The 6,441-nt window shown below is 34.2% G+C and overlaps 1 pseudogene; it reads right to left on the bottom strand.

The window, feature by feature from the left end:
* Positions 1 to 5,415: 5,415 nt before the first annotated feature.
* On the bottom strand, positions 5,416 to 6,441 carry LOC129872463 (L10-interacting MYB domain-containing protein-like; annotated as a pseudogene).

Genomic DNA, 6,441 nt, shown 5'->3' with positions numbered 1-6,441 from the left:
CCCTAAAGTTTACAATGTTGTCCAAATATGCTCTTTCTTTGGTAGTTGATTCTCGTGCCCAAATGAGTAAGTTCATTTTGGGGGTATCTGACTTTGTTTCTAGAGAATGTCGAGTGGCTATGCTTATGAAAGAAATGGACATATCTTGGCTCATGACCTATGCTGAACAAATAGAAGGAGAGAAGCTTGAAGAGAGAAAAATGAGGGAGTCCAAGAGGGCTCGATTTAAAGGTGGATTTTCTAATGCTAAGACCGGTGAGGATAATGGCCATTTTTCATAAGGACAAAGATACCAAGATCAAGGTTATCCTCAAACTTTAGGCCAAAGATTTGATAAGGATAGGATGCCATACTCTAAGGGATGAGGTGGAGGTGTGAATGCTAGTGGTGGTACTCTCCCTACGCTCACCAAGTGTGGAAGAAATCATGGGGGTAAGTGTTTGATTGGAATGGGTGCTTGTTTTGGATGTGGTAAAATAGGGCACAAGGTCTCCAAATGCCCTAACAAGGGGAGAGAAGAACAACCTCAAAGTCAAGAAACTCAAGGTGGATAAGCTCAATGAGGTGGCGGCCCGTGCCACAATAGGTTCTATGCACATCAAGCTAGGCAAGATGTTGGGGAGTCTCCCGATGTAATTACGGGTAAGTTGCGGGTGTTTGACTTTGATGTTTATGTTTTAATTAACTCGGTTGCCACATTATTTTTTGTTACTCCTTACCCTTCTATAAGATTTGATGTATCTCCCGAAATTTTGCTAGAGCTTTTTTCGATTAATACCCTTATGTGACTCGACATTTAGAGGTAAGTTTGAGTGATGCTAATAAGGGTGGTGTTCTTGTTTGAGATGGTTAGGAATTATGATTGGTAATGCATGATAAATTAGTGGTTGATGAGAAGATCGGGGTTCTCTTACAAGAGGAGATGGAGTATTTCGTTACCAAGGTTGTTTAGTAGTTTCAAATGTAGATGGCCTAAGAGAAATGCAATTGAGTAAAGTTCATCTCTCTCGATAGATGAGTTAGGGATGATTGAAGAGTGGGTGTTCCATTTTGTTATAATTATGGTATGCTTGGTCCATTTACGGTTATAGATATGGAGGAAGTACTAGATGAGACCTTGTTGTGTGCAATAGATAGGTAAGATTATATTGGTGTGACCTTTGGTAGGAATAAATACCAATGAGGATATAGAGATGCTAAGGTAGACACAAAATTGTTAAGTGATGTTGACTTCAAGGGAGACATAAAGTGGTTAGAATGGTAGGCTTGAACGTGTGGTTATGGATATGTGAGTGATTATAGTAGGTTATTGATGACTTCTTGTGGAGGGTTTCAATTGAGTGTATTAGAGTGGTTATAGAACTAGACTTGAATATAGTGTTGATGGCATATGGGTGAATGTATGATGTATTGTGTGTTTCTTTATTAGATCTCGAGGTTTGTTGAATATGGTCGTAAGGACTAGTACTCGTGGGATAGAATTTCCTATAGAGGTAGATGGCCCTAAGGTGTATTGGTGGAATGGCATGAAGAAGGATATAGCGGAGTTGTTTCTAAGTGTCCTAATTGTCAACAAGCTAAGGTTGAGCATCAAAAAATAAGAGGTTTAGTTGAAGACATCTTATGGTGCCAAAGATTATGCTATGTTGTACATTCGATAACTTGTGAAACTTCATGGTGTTCCTCTTTCAATTATATCAGATAGAGATACCCAATTCACTTCAGATTTTTGGAAGTCATTTCAAAAAGGTCTTGGTACTAGAGTCAAGCTATGAACAACTTTCCATCCTCAAACTGATGGACAAGTGAAAGAACGATTCAAATGTTGGAGGATATGTTAAGGGCGTGTGTGATTCATCTTAAAGGAAGTTGGGATAAGCATTTTTCATTGATTGAGTTTTCCTACAATAATAGTTATCAATCTAGCATCCAAATGACTCCTTTTGAAACCTTGTATGGGAGAAGATGTAGGTCTCCGGTGGGATGATTTGAAGTGGTTGAGATGGCATTGATTGGTCCAGATTTGGTAGTTGATGCAATGGAGAAAGTAAGGCTAATAAGAGAAAGATTGAAAATGGCTCAAAGTCCTCAAAAGTCCTCTTCGGACACTAGGAGGAGAGAGCTTGAATTTGATGCAGATGATATGGTATATTTGATGATTTCACCTATGAAAGGGGTAATGCGGTTTGGTAAGAAAGGGAAGTTGAGTCCTAGATATGTAGGAACCTATAGAATATTGAAGCATATCAAAAAAGTGGCATATGAGTTAGACTTGACATTGGAGTTGGCTATGGCTCTTTCGGGATTTTATGTGTCAATGTTGAGGATGTTTGTGCATGATCCAAATTCTATTGTGCCAATGGAGAATGTTAGTATTCAAGAGAATTTACGAGGAGGTCCCAATTAAGATTTTAGACCAGCCAGTGAAGAGGTTAAGGAATAAAGACGTTGTGTTTGTCAAAGTTTTATGGAGGAATCAACAAGTAGAGAGTGCTACGTGGAAAACGGAATCGGACATGATGAAGCGTTATCCGTATCTATTTTCTTCCACTCAAGCCTAGAGGCACTAAGTTGTTCATGATCAAATCGATTAAACTCCTACGTTTTAGTTCCATGTGTCATTCATATGCATGTATGGTTCATGAAAATGACTTTCTCTTAAAGACTATGAGCCCATTTGGATGGGCTTAAAAAAAGTAACTTATATGTATGAAGTGTTTTTAGAACTTTTATGTGCTGAAAGTTATTTTTATAAATAAGCAGTTGAGTGTTTGGATAAAAGTGCTTATGCTGAAATTAAGTTATTGATGTGTTTGGCAAATAAGTGTAGTTAAGCACTTATTTTCTATCAAAATGACTGAAATACACTTAAAGTTGCTAACACCATAATAAGTTGATTTAAAAGATTTTTAAACTCTAAAGTTGATTTTAATCAAAAGTAATTTATAATATAAAATCACTTCCACTATAAAATATTTATTTATTAAGTTAATTTTTTTTATAAATACATGTCATATTTACGCTTTCTAATGAAGTTTGTTGGAGTAATATGGTTGCTTTAGTATCTTTTGTTTCCAACCGAAGCCACTCCACTATATTTTTTATAATTACATGTCTCATTTATGCTTTCTAATAACGTTTTTTGGAGTAATGTGGTTGCTTTAGTATCTTTTGTTTTCAACAAAAATCACTCCACTATAAATACAAGAAGTGGAAAATATTCATATAATACAAGCATCAAGAATTAGAAATGTCACTAGCAATCATATCACAAAACCCCATCCAATAGACATCATTTTGTTATCATACATCTTCGACATCTACATTGACAGCTCTTGAAGTTGTATCAATATCATTAGAATCAACCGATGGAATATAGCTCTCATTCTGGGCTGTTTGGAATGCATCATCCATATTGCATTTCTTTCTAATATAATTGTTAATGGCCATAGTAGGAAGTACGATCTCCCTTTGTGTGTCAATGTGATAGTATGTCATGTCTCTCAAAATAGACCATCTTGCTTTCCAAACGCCAAATGTGCGCTCTACTACATTTTTACAAGTATAAATAGTTAAATTTCTCAATGCATCCTCTTGGCTCTCGCAATTATCGAGTTGCACCGTGGCGAAATTCAGCTAGGTGATATCTTACATTATTTCCTTTCTATGGAGCCATGTATCCTCTCATGTGTGAATATCCTGAATCAACTAGATAATATTTGTTTTCGCATGGATGTGGAAAGTTGAACTCTTTTCTACGAAGGGCCTTAGCAAATATACGACTATCGTGAACTGCTCCTTCCCACCCAGCCCATACAAATGTAAAACACATATTAAAATCAACAACGAAAAGAATATTCTGAGATGCATAACCTTTACGTCCAATATATGGTATCTCTTGACCTTGCGGTAATCTAGCTTTAACATGTGTGCCATCAATTGCTCCAATGTAGTCCTACAAGAAGTGATGTAAATTAAGAGAGATTTTTAGTATTATCTCATATTTTTGTCAACTTGATGCAAATATATTAAGAAGGTTTAGAAGGGTATTAATTGAATTGATTGAGTCAAACAAAAATTGTGATGTTTATAGAAGAGATAGATTGAACACAACATTTCGACAAATTATGTGATGTTGATTTATTTAATATTTAATATTTAAACTACTAATTTAAGTAAGACATGGTGAATTTTGTTCTGTGTTAATTAGTTAGTGTGTAATGAACTTTTTAGTTAAATAATATTTAATACAGTTAGCCAGTAGCTATAACTAGTAAAGCATCTTAGTTAAATGAATTTAATTTTATATATTGACAATTTGACGGTAGAAATAAAAAATTTATAGATATTCAATACTAGTAAGGGTGTACAAACATCAGGTTGGTTGAGGAGAGGAATTTGGTCGGGGAGTAGGGGTATGCACTATAATTTTTTTTTATCTACAATGCGGAATAAAAAATTATCATAAATGGGTTACTTACTTTAAATAAAGGGAGATATCTTTGTTTACATGGCTTGTAAGCATCGCAACCATCATTATAATTTGGATTTGCTTGAATGATATCTCTTGCAAGCTTGCAAACGGTCTTTAAAACACTACGAAAGTGTCTATGAATTGTCTCTCCAGAATATTAAAAGATATCTTGTATCATTCGATTTCCAACTCCATGTGCACAAATCATCAAGAATATGCCTAAAATTTCATGTATAGACATTCCACAAATGGGTTTAAGCCCATATTAATCAGTTAGGTCATTGGATAAAGTAATGAGCATCTCCTTCTTCAGTCAGAAATTTTCATAAGAACGAGTCTCATTTCCTCGTAATATCTCTTGGATAAGCTCATTTCTAGAGTGCATTCATGTATGACAAGGTTCTTTGCATATGTATCTTTCACAATACATCAAAATGTAATTTTTTATATGACATAAAGCCATCCAATCCTTCTTCTCTCTCGGAATCTCTTCTAGTTCTTGATCTTCATCATCTAACAAATCACTTAAATGAGGACATACCACATTGCTAATATCTCAAATCTCCATTTAACTAAAAATGGAAATGCCTCAAATTAGTAAAGAATGAAAGTTTTTCCAACAACCCAATTTCAAGATTTCTTAGAAACTCCATTGTTTCACCGCACTCATTTCTATCTTTGAAAAATCACATTATAATTCTCAAATTACTATTCCATCAAAGAAAAATAATCACAATAATAAATAAAATTCCCACATTCATTAAGGCCAACACAACAACAATAACGATAAGGTCTAAGGATACAACCACAACATTAACAATACATAAAGTTTACACGCAAAACCATAATGTCAACTAAACATTAACAATACATAAAGTTTACATGCACAACTATAATGTTCGAACATTAAACAATAAAAATATTTAACCATAGCAATGCAATCATCCCATTTTCTCAAGGTGTAACTGATAATTATACTCCAACCAAGATTTACGAGCTTCATCAGTTTCCATCTTAAGAAACAGTTGACGTACATCCTTCTTAAGAAACATGTTGCAAACATAGTTGTACTTTCCAATCCTAAGAGGAATATCAAAAAATATTGCCAACATATTCATACACTTATTGATGAAGGGATGTAGAAGTGCTTTTACTAGACATAAACTCCACTAAAAGGTATATATCCTCTCTCAATGATGCCGCATCAGATTTTGCCTTATTTTTTTGAATTGATTGCCAGTGCCAGTGTCATCAATTGAACCTCGTCTTTTAAGTGACGACTTAGGAAATATAATAGAATCCACATTCTGTATATCATCACTTTCATCATTCCCTTCATCACTAGGATTGATAAAGTGTTTTTTGTCATAGCCACCAATATTATTTGTTCCTTCTTCATCAAGATCTACTTCGATGTCAAACATTTATTCTTGATTCGCTGCACGTGCTCTTTCTCCAATAGCAACAATATCAAAAAACAATGCATCATAGCGATACCATATAAGTGAAAGATCTATTTTCCTGAACTTATTGTATCAATCATCCTCCTGTAAAAAAAATCAAAAATTACTTTAAACTAACCAAGCAATTTAACAATGAAAGAAAAAATAAAGACATATAGAAAAATGTAAGAGATGTACCTTAATTTTTTGCTCCCACCAATCATCATCTGCCATAATTGTATTTTTCGTCGCATCCCATCCTAAACTTGTCTCCCCTCTCATCAACTTCTTAAAATGAATCCAATCTTTTTTCATGTTATCCCAATAATTTTTCATTTATTTTTTATCATAGTTTTTTTCCATGTCTCTATTGAATCCTTCGACAACATTATTCCATCCATCCCTATTTAAATGAGTGTTTGGTCTACGTCCTTGTCTAATTTCATTTTCACACAAATCTATAAATTTAATGTTGGCATCATCATCCCACTTAGCATTACTTTGTTATTTACTAGTTTCCGACAT

This window comes from Solanum dulcamara, chromosome 11, assembly GCF_947179165.1.
Source record: "Solanum dulcamara chromosome 11, daSolDulc1.2, whole genome shotgun sequence".
In the NCBI taxonomy this organism is placed as follows: domain Eukaryota; kingdom Viridiplantae; phylum Streptophyta; class Magnoliopsida; order Solanales; family Solanaceae; genus Solanum; species Solanum dulcamara.
Note: the sequence above shows the minus strand (reverse complement) of the source record. Positions and strands in the feature narration are given on the sequence as shown.